This window comes from Suricata suricatta, chromosome 11 (assembly GCF_006229205.1).
Source record: "Suricata suricatta isolate VVHF042 chromosome 11, meerkat_22Aug2017_6uvM2_HiC, whole genome shotgun sequence".
Lineage (NCBI taxonomy): Eukaryota > Metazoa > Chordata > Mammalia > Carnivora > Herpestidae > Suricata > Suricata suricatta.
Window position 1 is genome coordinate 62,746,775 of NC_043710.1, and position 22,916 is coordinate 62,769,690.

Below are 22,916 nucleotides of genomic sequence, written 5' to 3' on the forward strand. Positions count from 1 at the left end.
GGAAAAACTAACAAAAGAAAAACAAGACTATCTAATGTAAAGTGACATAATAAAAATGAATACAATAGTTTCTAAACATTCTAAAACTGATTCATTGCTAATAGTTTCACCCTCTTGCACACCTTAGCTTCTCAGGAGTCTCAGCAACATTGTTTAGTTTGAAAAGTTATTAGACATAAATAAGGCTTTGAATATTTAGGAACTCACAGAATAATACATGAGATGGAGGTAAAATAACATGATTGAAATGCAATATGATCATGCGGAAATTGAGGTGTCCTGATTGGAGCGATACAAAAAGTCAGAAAGGAGAAGTCAGAAAGGTGAAATTGTGAATACTAGTCAAGCCATTATACATTTTTGTTGTCTAAAGAAATCATAAACATTTTTGAATCATACTGTCTGTATCTATAAAAGACGATAGTAATATATTTTGTTGACATGTTATTAAAGAAAGAGTTATTTACTGTTTTAAATCATTTAAGACTGTTTCAGATTGTAGATGAAGTCTTAGCAAATTTAGGGGGTGGGACACATCACAATTTTTCAGGCTGCCACACGGAGAGAGCATTCTGGATAAGGTATGTATAAATTGGTGACAGTTAAAATAACATGGTGTCATGTAATACAGCAGATGGTATGTCAATATTTACCCTCGGCTTTATCCTAGCTCCTTCTTTCCTGTTCTAGGAAACTGGACTAAAAGGCTTAGAAGGGGAACTAGAATATCTGCCTTCTCTCTGCGTTTTACTTTATACCCAACCACTCATGTCATTCATGCAGTCCAAAGTGAAGGGCATCAGGCAAATAAAGGAAAACATCACAGATGAAATTTTCCTCCTCTCTGAGCCTCCGTTTACTCATTTTAAAAGTCTACATAAGGTTTAAAATGTTCTTGGGATACAAATTCTCATTAAAAAGTCTTTGTCAGTGGTCAATTCATTCCCCCTCCTTTCTAATCAGCCACCATTTTGTAAAAAAATAATCAAAGCCAGGCATCAGGGACATTTGCAAAAACTAGCTCTTTATAGGTTTTGTGAATTTTCTAGATTAGTGAAGTTCCAAATAAGAACAGAAAAAAGTGAGTAGAAATACCAGTCTCTGTGACTTAGGTAGATATCTTCTGAACTAGCTATAGATATAGATATGTAGATGCAAATATAGGTATAGATATAGATAGATAAATACAAGTTTATAACTCTAATTGTCAGTCACATGGGATAAAAGCAAACAAAGCTTAGAAAATGATGTAGAAAAAATATAATAAATGAAAGAAAGCATACAGATAAGTAAGAATAATCATGGCCTCGGTCATTAGATGATATACATATGTATATTTGCTAATTTATGCATTAATTCTACATAAATAATATAGAGTTTATAATATCCCAGGAACAGTGTATGTGAAACATAATTAATTCACACAAGAAAAAGTGTATGAATTTGATAGAATCATATGTTCTTAACAAGAAAGACATGTAAATAATAGTATTAAATGTTCAGCCAAAATGATTTCTTCATGTATCTGATTGTTTATGCAAAAATAAATACAGAAAGGATGAATCAGAAACTAATGAAATTGACTACTTTAGGATGCATATTAGGAATAGGATAAGAAGGGTGAGGACTGTATAAATAACTGAATCTAACTGAAATGAATAACCACACTGTGTCTGAGATAAATAACTACGTTATAGGAAGTAAAAAAAAAAAAAAAGGAAAAAAGAAAAGAAAGAAAAGTGATTATTTTTTTGGACCCAGTATTTTGACATTATATCCTCAGACTGAAGACAAAAAAGCTGCAAGTAAGCATTAAGCTCTTGTTAATAAAGTTGTTTTACTCAATGGTATGTGTAAGCAATACTGAAACTACCTTAGGTATATTCAGGACTCAGGAAATAATATTTATCTTGTAGGTTTCTCACCACCAGGGAAAAGAATTAGACTATGGAAGAGAGAACAGTAGAATGAATCATGTGATGTTGAACTGGAACTGGAGATACCAGAATGCACATATATTATTTTTTACTGAGGTAAAGTTGACATACAGTATCATGTCAGTTCCAGGTATACAACATAGTAATTTAGCAATTATATACATTACAAAATCCTCACTATGATAAGTGTAGTAAAAATCTGCCATTATACAAAGTTATTACATTCTTATTGACTATATTCCCACGCTTAATTTTCACCCTTGTGATTTATTTATAACTGAAGTTATTTTTAAAATATAGACATATAAGTATATATATATAGACAGATGCATAGAAACGTGTTTGTGTGTATGTATACTTACACTTTCTATCTCTGTTTGTTGAGAGAAACTGTGAACAGGCACAATATAATAACAATGAACTGCCAAGGCACAAAAGCATCACTCCTAATCTAAAATCTCTACTAAAAAAGTAATTATTTTTGCCACTCTGACGGGTCATTTGTAGCCAAGTGGATGGGCCTCGAGGGTGTCATGCTAAGCGAAATAAGTCAGGCAGAGAAGGACATATACTGTATGTTTGCATTCATAGGCCTAACAGGAGAAACCTAACAGAGGACCATAGTAAGGGGAAGGGGGAAAGAGAGTTGGGGAGAGCGAGGGACACAAATCATGAGAGACAACTGAATACTGAAAACAAACCAAGGGCTGTAGGGGGAGGGGACAAAGGGGGTGATGGTCATGGGGGGGGGACACTTATGGGGAGAAGCACTGGGTGTTATATGGAAACCAATTTGACAATAAATTATTATAAATTTTAAATTTAGAAACACAAACAAGAATTTTAGAGAGATAGCTAATTCCAGAACTGAGGTTGAAAGAGTAGGAGTTTGGAACATCTTGTGGGGAGAAAAATAAGGTCTTTAAAGAATTACAAAGATATCTAAAGAAACAGAAGCCAGTTTAAAGAAGTTCCCATTGGCCAAATCTGTGACAGGTTGACATCCCAAATAAGAGATTATAATTTATGGAATAAAATAAGAACAAAGGAGCAAGGATACCTGGGCCACTCAGTCAGTTTTAAGCGTCTGACTTTGCTCAGGTCATGATCTCACAGCGTGTAGGTTGGAGCTCCAATCAGGCTCTGTGCTCACAGCTCAGAGCCTGAAGCTGCTTCTATGTTGCCCTCTCTCTCTCCCCCTTCCCCACTCATGCCATGTCTCTCTCTGTCTCAAAACTAAATAAGTGTTAAAAAAATAAAAAAGCACATAAGAGGGAATAAGAATGGAAACAAATGAATAAATTAATTAATTAAAAAGAAAAGAAAACTCTTTCTTTTGTATTAGAATACCAACAGCTAATTGAGGAAAGAATGATGGAGTTAGAAAATGACCAATTAGCAAACACCATAGTAATAACGGATTACACTGCAAATCAGCTGAATGTTAACACCAGTGAATTAGCATTAGAGCAGTAACAGGAAAGTGAGAGTCTCAAAGGGTCACCTCATAAAGTTTCCATTACTTTCAAAGAGAAAAAATATTAAATTACAATGGAGAAATATGACAGACACCTCATTAAGTGATCAATGTTCATTTCAATAGAAATCACACAAATCAATACAATGTTTCTGGTATTATAATGCACTGGAAAGAAAAATACTTATATGGTATACCTGATGGAAAATGTAAAATCAACACTTAATCATTGGAAACATCAAGCAAACCCAAATTGAGTGCTGTTCTACAAAATAAGTGCCATGAACTCTTCAAAGTATCAAGGCCATTAGAGACAAAAAGAACAATTCTAGATTGAAGGAGACTAAAGATATATGACAAGTAATTGCATGTTGACCTCAAATTAGATCTTTTTTAAAAAAAATTATTAATATTTATTTATTTTTTGAGAGACCAAAGACACAGAGCGTGAGCATGGGATGGGTAGAGAGAGGAATGGAGAGACATAGGATCTGGCCCCAGGCTCTGAGCTGTCAGCACAGAGCCCAATGAGGGGCTCAAACTTACTCACTAATGGCAAGATTATGATCTGAGCCAAAGTCAGACGCTTAACCAACTGAGCCACCCAGGTGTCCCTAAGATGAGATCTTAAACAGGTGCAAAAATGTACACACATACACACACATTCATGTACAGACACGTATAAAGGACAATAATGGAGTAAGATCTATGGCACTGCTTTTATTTTTTTATTAGATGATTGTACTATGATTGTACTATATAAGATAATATTCTTGTTTCTAAGAAACACATTCTGAAGAATACGGGGAAAGTGGCATCATATATAAGTTGCTCTCGAAACCTTCAGAAAAATATTTTGTGGGAATAGATCTCATACATATGTATGAGTATAAACATGTATGTATATATATATAGTGAGAAAATATGATAAAGCAAATGTTGTAAAATGTTAATTGCAGAATATGTGTATGTTTGTTCCTTTATACAACACTTTCAAATTTTCTCTGTCTTAAAATAGTCTAAAATTAAAAGTTACATATCATGAAAAGATGCTCAATATCCTTAATCTTTCACACAGTAACTTCACACCTTCTTTCTAGGTATGTCTCCTGAAGCAAGAGAAACAAAAGCAAAAATAAAGTATTGGGACTTCATAAAAATAAAAGGCTTCACAATGCAAGGGAAACATTCAACAAAACTAAAAGGCAACCAATGGAATGGGAGAAGGTTATTTCCAAATGATATATCTGATAAAGGGTTAGTATTAAAATACATAAAGAACTTACAGAACTCAATAGCCTCAAAATGAATAATCTAATTAGAAATTGGGGAGAAGACATGAATAGACATTTCTCCAAAGAAGAAATCCAGATGGCTAACAGATACATGAAAAGAAGCTCAACATCACTCATCATGAGAGAAATGCAAATCAAAATTACAATGAGATATCACCTCACACCTGTCAGAATGGCTAAAATCAACAACACATGAAACAACAAGTGTTGGCAAGGATGTGGAGAATAAAGAACCCTCTTACACTGTTGGTGGGAATGCAAACTGATGCACCATTGTGGAAGAGTATGAAGGTTTTTCAAGAAATTGAAAACAGAACTGGCCTATGATTCAACAATTGCACTAATAGGTATTTATCCAAAGGATATAAAAATACTAATTCAAAGGGATAGATGCACTATGATGTTTATAGCAGCATTATCTACAATAGCCAAAGTATGAAAACAGTGCAAGTATCCATCAACTGATGAATGGATAAAGAAGAGGTGGTGTCTGTGTGTGTGTATGTATGTGTATATATACAAATGTATGTATATAGAAACACGATGACATATTACTTATCCATTAAAAAAGAATGACATCTTGCCATTTGCAATGACATGGATTAAGCTACAGAGCATTATACTAAGTGAAATAAGTCAGAGAAAGACAATTACCATATGATTTCATTCATATGTGGAACTTAAGAAACAAAACAAATGAACAAAGGGGGAAAAAAAGAGAGAGAGTCAAAGCAAGAAACAAAGTCTGAACTATAGAGAACAAACTGATAATTATCCGAGGTGAGGTGGGTAGGGTGATGGGTTAAACAGGTGATGAGGATTAAGAAATGTACTTTTTGTGATGAGCACTGTGTGTTATATGGAAGTGTTCAATCACTGTATTGTACATGTTAAACTAATATTACACTGTATTTTAACTAACTGGAATTTACATAAAATCTAAAAAAAAAAAAAGCTTCTGCACAGCCAAAGAAATAATTAACAAGGAAGGACAGCCTCCACAATGGAAGAAAAATTTTCCAAAATACCTATCAGTTAAGGGTTTAATATCCAATTGAATTGTTTCCAAACCTTGGCTTTTGTGAGTTGTGCTGCAACAGACACTAGAGTGTTTCATTTCCTTTGGATATGTACCCAGGAGTGGAAGTGCTGAGTCGCATGGAAGTTCTATTTGTAATTTTTAAAATTTTAATCTTAATATACAAAATATACAAAGTATCCATACAATGCAATAAACAAAACCCAAAATAATCTGATTAAAAATGGACAGAAAAACTAAATAGACATTTTCCCAAAAGAGACATTCAAATGGCCAACCTGTACATGAAAAGGTGCTCAATACCACTAATTCCTATCTCACACACTGATACCAATTCATACATATTAGACTGGCTATCATCAAGAAGACAAGGTAACAAATGTTGTCGAGGATGTGGAGAAAAAGAAACATTTGTACACGTTTTAAGGGAATGTAAATTGGCTCAACTATGGGAAATATTATGAAGTTCCTCAAAAAATTGAAAGTGGAGCTTTCATGTGATTTAGCAGTTTCATTACTGGGCACACACTCAGGGGAAGTGAAAATACCCCCATGTTTGTTTCAGCACTGTTCACAGTAGGCAAGGTATGTTAATAGTTTAAGTGCCAATCAATGGGTAGATGGATAACAAAATATGTTGCATACATACACAAGGCAGTATTACTCAGCCATGAGAAAGGAGGACCTCCTGCCAGGTGCATCAACATGGGTCGGCCTTGGTACATTATGCTAGGTAAAATAAATCAGACATAGATAGGAAATTACTATACAATCTTTTTTATCTGTGGAATCTAAAAAAAGTCAAACTCATAAGAACAGAGAGTAAAATTGGTGGTCACCAGGCAATAGGGAATGAAGATTCTACAGATATTGCTTAAGGGTACAAACTTACAATGAGTAGGAAATAAGTCCTAGAGTCCTAATGCACAGAATATTGAATACAGACAAAAATTATGTATTAAAATCATCAAATTTTCTAAGAGACTAGAATTTAATTATCCTAACCATAAAACAAAAAATAATCTGCAACGTGGTACTACTGCTAATTATTACTACAATGTATAAATATATCAAATTAACATGCTGTATATGTTAAATTTATACAATGTTATATATCAAACATATTTCAGTAAGAAAAGAGAATTGATGGGGGAAAAATAAATAAAAAGAAAATGACAGTATCTAAAGACGGTGAGCATCCAGAACCGTAGTACATGGCTGGTAGGAATACAGAATGGTACCACCACTTGGGAAGATAATTTGGCAGTTTCTTGTAAAACTAAACAGACAGTTACCATATGTCCCAGCAATTCCACTCCTACATATTTTCCCAAGTGAAATGAAAACTGTTCACACAAAAATCTGTATGTGAATGTTAAAATTTCTTTATTTTAAATCACCAAACTAGAAACATCTCAAATGTAAGTGAACTGGGGAACAAATAGCAAACTGTGGTGTAAACCTATAATGGAATACTACTTGTTAATAGAAAAATAGTGAGTTATTAATACATGCAACAAAATGGATAAATCTCAAATTATTATGCAAGAGAAGCTAGATCCAAAATCCAACAGTCTATGTGCTTTCATTTTTATTACACTTTTGCAAAGTCAATATTGTAGGAAAAGAAAATAGATCAATGATTGCCAAAGTCTGGGGTGAAGGAATAAGCTGACGGCAAAGGGGCATCCAGGAGTTTGGGGGGTTGATGGATCTCTTCTAGATCTTGATTGTGGTGGTGATTACACAGATACATTTTTCAAAACTTAATGAATTTTACAATATAGATGATCATTGTTTCTGTACATAAGTTATACCTTACTAAAAAGATGAAGAAAAGAAAGCACTGATATTTTTTAACGTTTACTTGTTTTTGAGAGAGAACAAATGGGGGAGAGGAAGAGAGTGGGGACAGAGGATCTAAAGTCAGCTTTGTGCTCACAGGCTAACAGCCAGCAGTGAGCCCAGTGCAGGGCATGAACTCAGGAACTGGGAGATCATGACCCTAGCCAAAGCTGGACATTTAACCAACTAGGCCACACAGGTGCCCCAAGAAAGTACTGACATTTTTAAAGTGTAAATCACTAACTCAAATAATGCACAAGCTGGGTTGCTTTTCTGAGGATCCATTACTAATTTATGAACCTCTGAGACAAGGGATATTTCCATTTTCTACTAATATTTCCACTTTTTATTATTCATTCATTGCCTAAAATGTTGACGCCCCCCTCCAGTTCAGTGGGCTTTCTGGAGACACTGAAGCTGGGCAGCACCGCACACAAGACGCCGGGCATGACACATGTTGAGGTACCACGCTCCTGTGTGATCTGCAGTGCATGAAGCCTAAGGGAGCCAACTGAAGAGAGTGTATCGGCACACACACACAAAATGACTACTTAAGTAGATGATCCAAGCACAGTGTCATTCTTAATGAGTTAGACCAAGACAGAATAAGCTCAACTACAGAACAGTAAATCAGTGCTTGAGAGAGAGCTCTTGAACAAATGTCCTGGAACAGGAAGATAGGCTGCATTAGGTCTTTATGGAATTCTCCTGGTTTCTTTCTTTGCCTAGGAAAAAGCCATTTCTCGTATCTCTCCCTAAAATAAATAGGGTCTTTTTTTGTTCAAAGATAGAGGAAAGGTTTCCATGTTTGTTTCGCCAGCTTTTACTTTCCCTGGTGGATCACGTAGTAGAGCTGCCAAAGAAATCATGTTAAATTTAGCACTGAATTCCCATCAGAATTGCCAGAGAAAATCATGGAGATGCAAGCTGAGAAAGGATTCCCTGTGAGTTGATTAAGTTAAAGGTGGTGGGAAGAAAAGTGGTATAAAATAGGAGAGACAATAGGATTTTGAAGGTGATGACTTGAAGGCTATCCTGAAGGATAGTAAGCAGTATTCCTCCAGCAGCCCACATTTTCAGTAATGCCAGTAGTAGCTAGAGGATTTACAGTGGTGATGAACCATCTGAGGATAATGGCAATGCTCCCATATGTGGGATGGAATTACAAATCCAGCCATCAACTCAAGAGGAAATGACAAAAAAAAGTCTGAGAAATTTGGAGGTAAGTATAGACAGGAAGAGGTGAGGTGTGAAACACTGACTTAGGATTTGGCCTTGTGGATTTGAAATGTGTGAAAGCTCTTCCTCTGGGTTCTGTGGCCTCAAGTACTGCCAAGCAAGGAGGCATAATACAGAATTGACATCTGACAAATTTCTGGCCTTATCTTCTGATCTAGCATTCAGTTGTTTGATGTTCTATCAAGTGCTGATCTTTCCTAATATGTTGAGTTAATTTGTTTTACACCATACTGCCTTCACATTAAACGGGACAATATAAGGGGTCAATCACACTGCCAGAAAAAAGATTGCAGAGCAAGGCAACATTCTGAAATTTAGCAATTCTGATATGACATTTATTCATTGATTCTTTTCACCAGTAAAGCAGTTAATAAGTGTTACCACTATGCCATTAATGGTTATGAAAGGATGTTCTGAACTTTTGTTAACTATGAGATAGAAATTTAGTATAGAGGTTTATTAAAATATCTAATTATTAAAAATGTTTAGGGGTGCCTGAGTGGTTCAGTGGGTTAAGAATCAGACTCTTGGCATTGACTCAGGTCATGATCTCATGGTTTCTGGAACCAAGCCCCATCCCAGGCTCTGCACTAACAGCATGGAGCCTACTTGGGAATCTCTCTTTTCTTCTGTTTCTGCCCCTCCCCATGTGTACATGCATGTGTGCACATTCTTGCTCTCAAAATAAATAAACTTTAAAAACAACAATAACATATCTGCTTTCTTTTTTAAAAAGTTTTTAGAAAACAGTAAAAATTATTTCCCTTTAAATGAGATATGTTCTCATTGCTTATATTGAAGCCTAGTGCACTAAAATGAACACTTGAATATTTCCAATTCTCAGTTTCCCTACTAGAATAAAAAGAGAAGGCAACTGACAGAAAGAGGGAGAAAGAAAGAGAAGAAAGATGAAGGGAGGGAGGGTGGGAGGGAGGAAGGAAGGGAGGAAGAACATTTCCTAATGTACATAACAATACCTTACAGAATCAGAGAGGTAAAGCAGTTTGTACCTTGCTGATGATCAGAGGGCAAGTTAGCAATGTGACTAGAAGAGCACACACCCTCTTGGCCCTAATTTGAATAATCTAAAATGTGGTACTTTATCCATTTTCCCTCTATTCATAATACAAGTGATAAAATATTACTAGAAATATTAGCTTTGAATCCAATTAGAAACACTTTGTTTCTTAATATTTTTCAAACAAAAGAATATTACCCATTTTTTAACAGTCTGAGAAATCCTTATAAAAGATTCTCCTGTACAATCTCCTGATGGACATGTTTATAAGAGTCCCAGAAGGCATATGAAATCAATAAAATAAATATTTACAAAGGATTACGTTCTACAAGTCATGTCCCTTGCTTAGAACAGCTTTCCTGCCAGACTTTGGCATCATGGATTAGTGTACGTCTTTACTTCTTTGAACTTACAATGAGTCCTCTCACACAGAATCAAATCCATAAAATGCTTAAGAGAATGTTTACATTTCATATCACCTCTCACTTATTGAGCTACTGTTCTGCATACTTTTATATGTATTACCTAGTAAAATCGTAATAACAACTGTAAGTGGAACAAACTCATTAATTCCATTTTTCTGCAATAGTTGATTAAGCACTACCCTGGGTCCTCTGCAAATATATATATATTTGAAGAACCAGGAAATCTGAGAGTGAAATTCAGCCAGAGTCTGAAAGCCTGAGAACTAGGGTAGACAATGGTGTAATTCCCAGTCTGGAGCCTAAGAACCAAGAGGCCACTGGTGTAAGTCCCAGATCTGAAGGTCCAATGTTCAGGGATGGCCCACCTCAAGAAGAGAGAGGGAATTTGCCCTTCCTTTGCCTTTTTGTTCTATTCAGAACTTCAACAGATTGAGACTGGATGATACCTGCCTACTTGGTGAGGGCAGATCTCTTTTCTCTGTCTATTGAATCAACTACTCAACCTCTTCCAGAAACACCCTTGAAGACAAACCCAAAAATGTCTTACCAGCTACTTAGACATGTGTTAGACAAGTTTGACATATAAAATTAACCAGGCCAATTCTCTTATTCCTTTTTGCATTCTACAACATCACTATTCCGGGAGATACAGCACATATAGCCAAAAGCAAGAGCTGTGTTTAAGATTTCCAGGAAGAAACTGAGACACATATGATTTTAGGAATAAATATTCCCAGATTTTTGTTCAAATACATCATTTAAAAGCAGAAATTCTATGCTACCTTCTCATACACCTCCTCTACTTTTCTAAACTCTCTCTTACAGCAAATATCACCATTTCCCTCCTAGACTTCCTGATCCAGCAATGTTTATATCTTGAATAGCATTAGAGAGAGTCACTGCATTTGTCAACACACACACACACACACGCCACCCTTTCTCTGGTTTCTCATCTCTGCATAGCATAAAACATGAAATATGTGCTTTGGACCAGAAAGCTGAGTGTGATCCCGTCCCTGCCTCCTTCTCCAAATTCATGTCAGACTCACTCCTCATGTCCTTGGAAGTGTTAGTTTTTATCTGTTTCAGAGCTTTAAGCATGCTTTTTGTTTTTTTTAATATTATAACACAGCTGACTCCTGCTCATCCTCCAAGTGTCAGCTCACATCCTGAGAGAGGCCTTGCTAACTGCCTCATTCTTAACTACATTTGCTCTCTTATTTTATTTTAAATAATATTTTCTTTTTTGGAAATTTATATAATATCTACTTGTTGGTGGTTTATTATTTTAAATGTATGTGTATCTTGTAAGCTTACTGAGGGCAGGAGGTGTATATTTTATGTTCAGCACTCAGGACCAGATGCATAGTGTATGATTCCCAGTGCAAAATGAAAATGTGGGTCCTCAGGCCAATGCCCAAGAGATTATTGCTCATGGCTTTTTTTTTTTTGGAGTTTTATGGTTTCAGGTCTCAAATTTAAATCTTTAACCTATGTTTAGTTTGTTTTTGTGTAGGTGTCAGAAAGTGGTCCAGTTTCAGCCTTTTGCATATAGCTGTCCTGTGTTCTCAACATCATTTGCTGAAGAGACTGTCTTTTCTCCATTGTATAGTTTTGCCTCCTCTGTCAAAGACCAATCTACTATATATAGATAATAAATCCCACTAAGTGTGGGATTATTTCTGGCATCTCTATTTTAGTCCATTGTTCTATATGTCTATTTTTTCACTATCACACTGTTTTGAATAATATAGCTTTGTAGTAGTAGAGCTTGTACTTTGAGCTGGAATTTTGATACCTTCGGCTTTGTTCTTTTTTCTTCCGATTGCTTTGGCTACTCAGGGTCTTTTTGGTTCCATACAAATTATAGAATTATTTCTTCTAGTTCTGTTAAAAATATTATTGGTATTTTGATAAGGATTTCATTGAATCTATAGATTGCTTTGGCACTACATATACAGTATATAAACTATGAATATAGTTTAAGATAGAAATTCTTCCAAAAGAATGGTATATTTTTCAATTTGTGTCATACTCAATTATCTTTCATTAGTATATTATAGTTTTCAGAGAATAGGTTTTTCATCTCCTTGGTTAATTTTATCCCTAGGTATTTTACTCCTTTTGATGAAACTGTAAGTGAGATTATTTCCTTAATTTATTTTTCTGCTACTTTGTTATTAATGTACAGAAATGCAACATATTGCTGTGTATAAATTTTGTATCCTAAAATTTTACTAAATTCATTTATTACTTCTAATATTTTTTAGGTGGAGTCTAGGGTTTTCTATATACAGTATCATGCCAACTGCAATTAGTGAGGGTTTTACTCCTTCCTTACCCATTTGGATGCCATATATTTCTTTTTCTTGTCTGACTGCTACAGCTAGGACTTTCTCAGTCAAGGAAAACAAAAGCAGAAATAAACTACTGGAACTACCCCAAAATAAAGAGCTTTTGCATAGTGAAGGAAACCATAAACAAGGAAACAAACAAACAAAGCTACTGAATGGAAGAAGATAGCTGCAGATGAAGTATCCAATAAGGATTTAATATCCAAAATATACAAAGAACTCATACAACTCAACACCAAAAATCCCAAATAATCCAGTTAAAAATGGAAAGAGGATCTGAACATTTTTCCAAAGAAGACATATAGATGGCCAACAGACACATGAAAAGATGCTCAACATCACTAATCATCAGGAAAATGCAAATCAAAACCTCAATGAAATATCTCTAGTTAGATTGACTAGTATCAAAAAGATAAGATATTAAAAGTGCTAGTGAAGATGTAAAGAAAAGGGAACTTTCATGCACTATTGGTGAGATTGTAAATTGGTACAGTCACTATGGAAAACAGTATGGAAGCTCCTCTGAAAATTGAAAACAGAAATAACAAATGGCCAAGTAATTCCCTTATTGGGTATTCATTCACCCAAAGAAAACAAAAACACTAATTTGAAAACATATATGCATGCCTACATTAGCTGCAGCATTATTCAAAATAGCCAAGATACGGGGCACCTGGATGGCTCAGTCCATTGAATGTCCAACTCTTGATTTCCACTCAGGGCATGATCTTAGGGTCATGAGACTGAGCCCTGCACCAGGCTCTGTCTTGAGTTTGCAGTCTTCTTGAGATTCTTTCTCCCTCTCTCTCTGTCCCTTCCCTTTTCTGTCTCTCTCCTTCTCTCTCTTTCTCTCTCTCTCTCGTTCACTTTCTCTCTCTCTCAAAAAACAATGGCCAAGAAATGATAGCAACCTAAGTGTCCATTGACAAATGAATGGCCAAAGAAGATATGGTATGTATAAACACACACACACACACACACACACACACACACACACACAGAGGAATATTACTTGGCAAAAAGAAAGGAACTTTTTTCATTCACAACAGCATGGATGGATGTAGAGGATATTATGGTAAGTAAAATAAGTCATATGGAGAAAGACAAATACCATATGATTTCACTTATGTGTGGAATTCAAACACACACACACACACATACACACACACACATCTGAAACAGATTCTTAAACCAGTCATTGCCAGAGGGGAAGGGAGTTGGCAGGTGGGCAAAACATAGTGAAGGGGATTAACGGGTACAAATTTCTAGTTATAAGATAAATAAGTCAGAACAATGAAAAGTATAGTATAGGAAATATAGTCAATAAGATCATAATAATGTTGTATGGTAGCAGCAGATGGTAAGTACATCTGTGTGTGGGGCTGCAATTGTGTGGTAAGCACTGGATAATGTATATAACTGTTGAATCACTATGCTATACATCTGAAACTAATATACCATTGTATGTTAACTATACTTAAATTAAAAAAGAAATAAAAAAGAAACTGTTGGTCCATTATTCAAAAGTTATTAAAGATTTCAAGATGAAGACAGCAGAGCATTGGCACACATCTGAGAGCAGGACTCTGTATGAAGGCACAGGTCACACTCACACATAAAGCCAGCTCTGTTATCACTTTATATCAAGTGTCTACCATAATACCTGGTAAAAAAGTACTCAATAAACACTCATTTAATATAACAAATAAATTATTGGTAGATGAAATACAGTCATACATCTTTATATAAGTATGAATAACATATTCAGAATCATCCCAAGGAACATGTTCTGAAAACAATGGAGAGAGAACATAAGGCAAGGTGAACCAATGGTAAAAGAGAATAAAACAGAAGTCAGAGGCACAAAAATTCACCTTCAATATTTTGCTTGAGGCCATTTTTCCTTTATTTAAAAAAATATATAAAAACCTCAAAAGAAATGAAATAGGTATTTGACTCTTTAGGGAAGAAAAAAGTAAGATTTCGAATACATAAAATATTCTAGGCACAGGGAACTTTCACATACATTATTTTATTTTAACCTTCTAAAAAACTGTGAAAGAGATTTTTTTTCCTTCCTTACCTGTATATTTAACCTGTAGTTAAGAGAGGTAAGGCAATTGGCCTACTTTTCCAAAGTGAGTTATTTTGAGAGCTGGTGTTAATTTGTGTATCTAGGAAAATACTGCCTTTCTTGTGCCTCACTCAGTCACATACTGTGGAGGGCCTTTCTTGAAACTTTCTAGATCCTATTTTGGTGCCTGCAATTGTGTGGGGCTGATAGTGCCATCAAAGCAGAACACCCCGAGACTGGGACTCACATGGTCTCAGATTTCTCCCTTGGGGTTCCCTCTAACCTTCTGTGCCCATCTTTGAGTTAGGGTCACCAGCTCTGAGACGTCAAAATTAGTAAAGTCAGCATAATTCCCAAGGCTTTTGATTCAGTAATCCCTTCCCTTGAGATGTACCCAAAAGGATTTCAATGGTAGAAAATAAAGCCAGATTTTCTATCCATTGCAACATTTTCTACACATGTAAGGGGAACTATTTTATCAAAGTTATGGTCTGCCACACTTGTGTAAGGCTCTTATTATGAATTGACTGATTTAATGAGAAATTCAGGTAAATGAAAACTACAAAAAAATCAATACATTACAATACAATAAGCACTGAAAGAAGAGTACTCCCAGAGTGCGGTATAAAGACCTCCTATTTCATTTTTTAAATGTTTTATTTATTTTTTAAAGTTTTTTCCTAATGTTTTATTTATTTTTTGAGAGAGAGAGAGAGAGAGAACAGTGTGAGCAGGGGAGGGTCAGAGAGAGGGGAGATAGAGAACCCAAAGCAGGCTCAAGGCTCTGAGCTGTCAGCACAGAGACCGACGCACGGCTTGCACCCACAAATGGTGAGGTCACGACCTGAGTCGAAGCCAGACGTTCAACTGACTGAGTCACCCAGGTGCCCCAAAGACCTCCTATTTCAGAAATAGCTATTTATTAAATATGCAGATTCCTGGGCTCCATCCAGTGGTCTATCCGTGGCCCTTGAACTTTATTAAGCTGTTGTGTTGACAAGGATTTTCTCTCATCAATCTGTTCTGACAGCAGTGTTACCTCTGGTCTCTAGCAAGCAAGGGTGAGGAAATGGTGGTCAGGATTCCTTTATTCTGTATGTTCTTTGCCCAGAGTGGTCCCCAGTCCCTCTGCCAGCTCCAGGCCACATGTCTCTCAGTATTCTAGAAGTGGCTCCTATCTTCTCTGCAAAATCAACTGACTCTTCTGACCAATGTTCTCTATTGCTTCTCATTTGCTCTGTGAGAGGTACTCTCTCAGGTTGGTCTTACACTTTGTCAAATGAGGCATGGATGTTTGGAAAGCAGGAATATGGTAAATATTCAAAAAGAGAGACCACATTCCATATAGGAATGCAGTAATTGCAGGATTCAGAAAGAGACACAATTGCAAGATTTTTTTCCCTATCTTTATACTATGAAATACTGTATATGTATACAATGATCAGAAAACTAATTATTATTCATATGTACTACGTCCTCTGGGTAAGACTTGCCCTTGTCATCATCATCAATAAGGTGCAACAGTAACTTTTGAGAGTCACTGGAAGTCAGTATTCATAGGCAGGGCTGCAAATAATGAGCGTGTTGGATAATGCAGCATCATGAATCATCGTGAAGCCAGCATTAAATAGTGGGATTAGGGAACTGAATAGCAAAGTAGATCTATGTTATTTTAAGTAGATAAGTTCTTAAAAGCCATAATATTGTGAATAATGACTGAACTGCTATATTTTTCTTATTGTAAAAGTTACAAAATTAGCCAGAGATAGCACATTTGATGATAAAGAACACAAAGAGATAGTTCCTAGATCAGAACAGGTAAAGATGGTGCCTGGAAACTATAAAAAAATCTCCAAATGCACCGACTGAATAACAAACAAGTATGAGTAGTTATTCTCTACATAATTATTGTATAATCTTCACTGGTAAATCACTATACCTCATGTGGCTTCATGGATGCTGTTGTACTTTATTTTTAAATCATATTGTTTATATCAACAGGAAGAAGCCTCAGAAAAACATGTGCCTGATCCAGAAGGCATAATGTTAGCTCTTCAAGGAAACAACTATACTCCTTATGGTATATAACAAAGGAACCAGAAAAGGCAACACAGAAATGTCTTTAAAAAGCATATGTTTTGTACTGTGAGAGGAGAAAATCAAGCACCGTATTTGTTGAACAATAAAAGTAGGCTTTTTTTGTGAGAGAAACTGAATTACCTTTCACCAGAAAACTGTGTTTAATATCACAAAAGATAAATCTTAGCTTTAAAAGTAGAAGACAGGCTGCATGGATACACCAAATGTATAGATAATTACAACACAGAGTTACAGCTATTAACCTGGTAGTTTGGACTGATGCCCCACAGGCTCAAGTTAAAAGGAAGCACACAGTTCCTGCTTGGAGGTTTGCTCCAACTCTCTCAGGTTGGTCTTACACTTTGTCAAATGAGGCATGGATGTCTCTTGCTTAATCTGACCACGTTTCTTAATGTCCCATGTGACTCTTGCCTATCCTTCCCACAGGTGTCAATGTGTAGAAAGCAGGAATATGGTAAATATTCAAAAAGACCACATTCCATATAGGAATACACTAATTGCAGGATTCAGAAAGAGACACAATTGCAAGATATTTCCCTATATTTATACTATGAAATACTGTATATGTACACAACGATCAGAAAACTAATTATTATTCATATGTACTACGTCCTCTGGGTAAGACTTGCCCTTGTCATCATCATCAATAAGGTGCAACAGTAACTTTTGAGAGTCACTGGAAGTCAGTATTCATAGGCAGGGCTACAAATAATGAGCATGTTGGATAATGCAGCATCATGAATCATTGTGAAGCCAGTGGTATTTGATTATTAGGCTGGCCATACTTGCCTCTTAGTAGCATTTCAGAAGCCATCGTGTTGTGACTTGGCATTAAACTTATTCTTCCACTACCAGCATGTGGCCGTGCACAATTCATCTAGCAGCTTTGAGACTTACTTGGCTCATCTGTCAAAAGCAGATGACAGTAGAGATAGTGTAGCTGATAGACAGTGGGCACTAAGACTTTTTATATATGGAATTTTAATACCCATAGTTCAAACTTTTCAATCTACTCTTTTTAACATTGTTTGACTCTTCAGGCCATACTTTCAAATACTTTGAAAATAGGGATATCAGAAAGTTTATGTGGTAAAATGTTTAGTTACAGATATTATTTGGGATTCATGCCCCCTCCCCATAATCCCCGAGGAGTTAAGGGACTTATATAATGCCTACCAAAAAAAAAGTCCAAAATATATCAAAATCACTGTGAGAGCTTCATTTTTTATCCCAATGGTTTCTGTTCACTGCTCTGTGCCAAATTATTCTGCATATCTTTCAGAGGGAAACCCAGGTTATTCCTAGCCCACTCTAAGTTCTTATGGGGCAGGAAATTTATCAGATAATTCTAATGCTCCATTTAACACCCATCCTCTCCCCCTCCTTGAAAAGAAAGCTATTTTCTTCTGTCAGAAAATGTAGTCCTTTCTATTATCCAAGTTTCAGAGCTCCTCCCTTGACACTTCTACTTTTTCAAAAGAAGGTATTGGCAAATGACCTATGGTGGATTCAGAACTGCTTGTCTTCAGAGGTAAAAGCTTAAGGCATAGAGAGAAAGCATGGCTTAACTTCACTTGTCTTTCGAAATTGGAAAGAATAAAGCACAAATTAATTCCTACCATCAAAGAACTGGAAAACTAGCATTTAATTTGCATCCTTATCTTCCTCGCCCCCACTATTTATTCAAACACCAATTCCAGATGCATAGCTTCCACTCCCAGGGAGTCCAAACCCCTCCCACTTCTTTCCTCAGCAACATCCAAGGGCTGGCTGCCAATCCTCACTTGCTGACTGCCACAGCCTGGTAAATTGTCTCCTACTCCACTACTGTTCTTATCAGATTCTGTCTCCACAAAGCAATGCAAATTATCTTTCCAAAATGTGAATCAGCCTATGTTGACACCCTTGCTTAAATATCTTTGCCTCTTGTCCTTCAGATAAAGTCCCAAACCCTTAACATGGCCTTTTTGACCAGATCCAACCATGCCATCCAGCATTCTCTTACTGTTCATTCACTCAAGTGCCTTCAACTAAATAGAAATACTTTCATTCTTTCAGATAGAGCAAACAATTTCTTCTCTTAAAGTCTACTAAAGTTATTCTTTGGGCCAAGCTCACCCTCATTCTCCGCTTAGACAATTTCTCCCTAGTACTTCAGCTGACAGCTCACCCATTACTTCATGTGAGAGGATGCTCAGGGTTGTCTAATGAGATGCATGCCATGCCAGTTATTCTGTAATACCACATACCTTTTCAAACTCTATAAGTACTTATCTTCTCCATTAGATTACAAATGCTATGAAAGAAGAAACCATTCTGTCTTATTCACCTAGTCTAGTACCTAACACTGTGAGTGTTAAAAAAATATCCATTAGCTGAATGCATGAAGGAGCAAGCAGTAGAATTCTTGATATCCTAATTATGGCCTTGCGGGTGTTATGAACAATGTTCAATTTGAAGTCTATTGTAGCTGGCTCATTTATTTTTAATTGATTTTAATTCCAGAATTAAACTACAAAAACCAAAACCAACAAACAAAAAACTCTTTGTATTTTCAGTGAAGGAGAAACAAAAGACACTGACATTCTGTTGCCTTTTTCTATTTCTCTTTTGAGTTTTTTTTTTTTTTTGGATTAAGTAAACAGCTCAAGATCCAACAGCCCTATTATAGACAACTGTCTGTGTCAAAGTAAAATTGGAGACCTATAAGGAGGCCAATTGTGTGGAGACGATGCTGCTGACCAGCCAGGGGGATAAATCTGGAATGAGTTTGATATAAGCTGTCCGAGAAGCCAGAAATTGAAAGAGTGATTTAAAATGGCTCACAATAAACACAATGTGCAAGGCTTTTGCTTTAGAAATCCCTCTCTTTGGATGTTGCCTAACATAATTATTCAACAGTGTAGTATAAAAGATTTCCTGTTCATTGTAACATTATAAATGTAAGGGAAATATTTTATCAATTTCATTGTCCACCATGATTTTGTAGGAATTTGAATATGAGCTGACTTATTGAATGAGAAATTCAAGTGAAAAGTACTATGGAATAAAATTCATGTTATAATATAGTAAATGCTAAGATAATAGTGCTTTCCGAAGTTTCCTGTGCAGATGTCTTACTTCAAAAGCATCTGCTTGTTAAATATAAAGATTGATGGGCCTCAATTCATAACTATTGAGAAAGGATCTGTGGAGATGAAAGTTCTAGAAGTATGTTTCCCTTAATGTACAACACACTTTTTCTTAATATGTCATTTTTATTGAAAAACATTTGAAACTATTTTAGAAAAATATGAATGAAAATACTACAAAAACTATATTAACTGAAATAAAGACTCTTAGTTCTGGTCACCACAGATACATGAATTAACAATCCTTACCTCTTTTTGATCTGACCTGAAATAAACCTACACTATCTGAAATTTAGAACTAAAACACATAGATTTTAATGAACACTGAATCTCTTGTGTTTTAATGTGACCATAAAGTGTTTACTTAATCTCTGATCCACAAAAGTCACAAGTGCAATATAAAGTAAATAAATTCACCTTACTTGTCAGGAGATCATGTACAAGAAACGTATACATAGTAATAGAATGGAAGAACCACAGGTTTGAGTCAGACTTGAGCTTCAGTACTAGGTTTGTCATTTAATAGCTATGTGAACTTGGACAAATTACTCAACAGTTTTTCATACTATCTACAGAATAGATCCAATAATAGTTCACTAATAAGACTATCTGAATAATTGTATGAGATGATTTGAGTAAAGCTGCTTGTTAAATCTAAGTTATCATTTCTCTGAAAATTGGAAAAAAAAAAAAAAAAACCTTTATCCTAAGCCAGGCATACATAAGATTCAAGAACAGAAAACTAGAAGATTACACATTTGGTTTCAACTAAGGACATAAGGCTTTTCAAATACATCATATGGGGTATTAATTACAATACTCTATCATCCAAATTTTACAATATTTAAATTATATCTATTTTTCCTCTGATACACACTTATTTTCAAATTATTTTATATAGGGCTTTGTGCTTTGAAAAGCCTGCATGATGGATGCATTTCTTTACAAAAAGCATGCCATGAAACAAACAAACAAAACCTTTCACAGGTTTTTCTAAGATAAACTGCTTTAAACTACCCAACATAGAGAAGAGATGTATTCTAATTTGAGAATTAGATGATCAACAGCAAGGGTGCATCACTGAGATGCAAACATTCCAAAAAATAATTGTGAACTCCAATTGATCAAAATAAAAATGTCAGAGAATATGAAAAAATATCATCTAATTACATTTGACTTCCTTTAAGCAAATGCTCTTGGTTGTCGCTGCTCATGTGGAGCCCATGTAAAGTCCAAATCACACAATTAGTAAGATGTTTATCACAAAATTTTTCAGTAGCCTGCTACTTATGCCCATAATTTTTAAACGACTATATAACAAAAGGCCTTACATTCTCAAGGTGGTTCATGAGTACCTACAAAAGGCAGAAGGACCAGCTTATATTTAGAAGGGACTTTTAAATGCTTCCAGAGAGGAAACAAAATTTGCTCAGAACAAACAAATCTTTTAACTAATACAGTTCTGGCTATATTCTATTCTTCCAATGAATTCACCTAATAGACACCTTACTTACTGTCTACATATATATCATTGAACAAGACAAAAGTCCCTATGATAGAACTTACATTCTAGCGGACCCTATTTGTATGTATTGATAACTGCTTTAAAGAAAATATACACAGTGTCTCACAGGAAGTAAAAGAGAAAGAAAGAATAATATCTCAGAAAGATTTTGAAGAAAAAAAGTGTGTTTGAGCTAAAGCTGAAACTTTGAGAAGGAACTAGCTATGTAAGGATCTAGGGAAGGGATGCTTGGATGGCTCAGTAAGTTAAGCATCCAACTTTGGCTCAAGTCGTCATCTTGCAGTTCATGAGTTTAAGCCCCGCATTGGGCTCTGTGCTGATAGCTTGGAGCCTAGAACATGCTTCGGATTCTGTGTCTCCTTTTCTCTCTGTTCCTCCCCCACTTGCACTCTCTCTCTCTCTCTTGAAAATAAATAAAGATTAAAAACAAACAAGAAAGATCTAACGAATAAAATCACCCCAGACAGCAGTAAACTCAAGTGCAAGGGGTCTAAGGCAGGAACACAATGTAGACTAATGTGAACAATAATAAGTGCCAGATGACATCGGAAAATTATTACTGCTTAAAACAAAATCAGACATATCTCAGAAATATTATGAGTTTGGTTCCAGACCACTGCAAAACAGCGAATAGCACAAAAACCTTAGTCAACTGATTTTTTTGGTTTCTCAGTATATATAAAACTTATGTTTACATTATATTGTAGTCTATTGAGTGTGCTATAACATTATATCTCAAAACATGCATACATCCATTGAAAAACACTTTATTACTAAAAATGCTAACCATCACTAATCTTTCAGCAAGTCATAATCTTTTTGCTGGTGAAGGGTCTTGGTTCAATGTTGATGGCTGCTGACTGATCAAGGTGGTAGTTGCTGAAGGGTGGGGTGGCTGTAGAAATTTCTTTTTTTTTAATGTTTTTATTTATTTTTGAGAGAGAGAGAGAGACAGCATGAGCAGGGGAGGGTCAGAGAGAGAAGGAGTCACAGGATCTGAAGACAGGCGACAGGCTCTGAGCTAGCTGTCAGCACAGAGCCTGACGCGGGGCTCGAACCCACAAACTGTGAGATCATGACCTGAGCTGAAGTCAGACACTTAACCGACTGAGCCACCCAGGCGCCCCGTGGCAATTCCTTAAAATAAGAAAACAATAAAGTTTGCTGCATCAATTGACACTTCCTTTAAAGAATAATTTCTCTGTAGCATGCTATGCTGTTTGCTAGCATTTTACCCATGGAAGAACTTCTTTCAAAATTGAAAGTTTGAAGCTAGCAGAGATTGGTTATGAGATTTAAGGAGTCAGTCCTCTCAAACCCGGCCATTGTTTTATCAACTAAGTTTATGTGATATTCTAAATCGTTTGTGGTCATTTCAACAATTGTCACAGCATGTTTATCAGGAATAGATTCCATCTAAAGAAACCAGTTACTTTGCTCATCCATAAGAAGCAACT

General features: G+C 35.7%; 1 long non-coding RNA gene across 2 annotated transcripts in view; it reads right to left on the reverse strand.

Moving 5' to 3' along the window:
• Positions 1-6,271: 6,271 nt before the first annotated feature.
• LOC115272228 overlaps positions 6,272-22,916 on the reverse strand; it is a 73,541-nt gene continuing 56,896 nt past the window's right edge. For both annotated transcript variants that reach the window (XR_003900309.1, XR_003900310.1), the window contains exon 6: positions 6,272-6,477. This is a non-coding gene — a long non-coding RNA (uncharacterized LOC115272228). The remainder of the gene's footprint in view (positions 6,478-22,916) is intronic.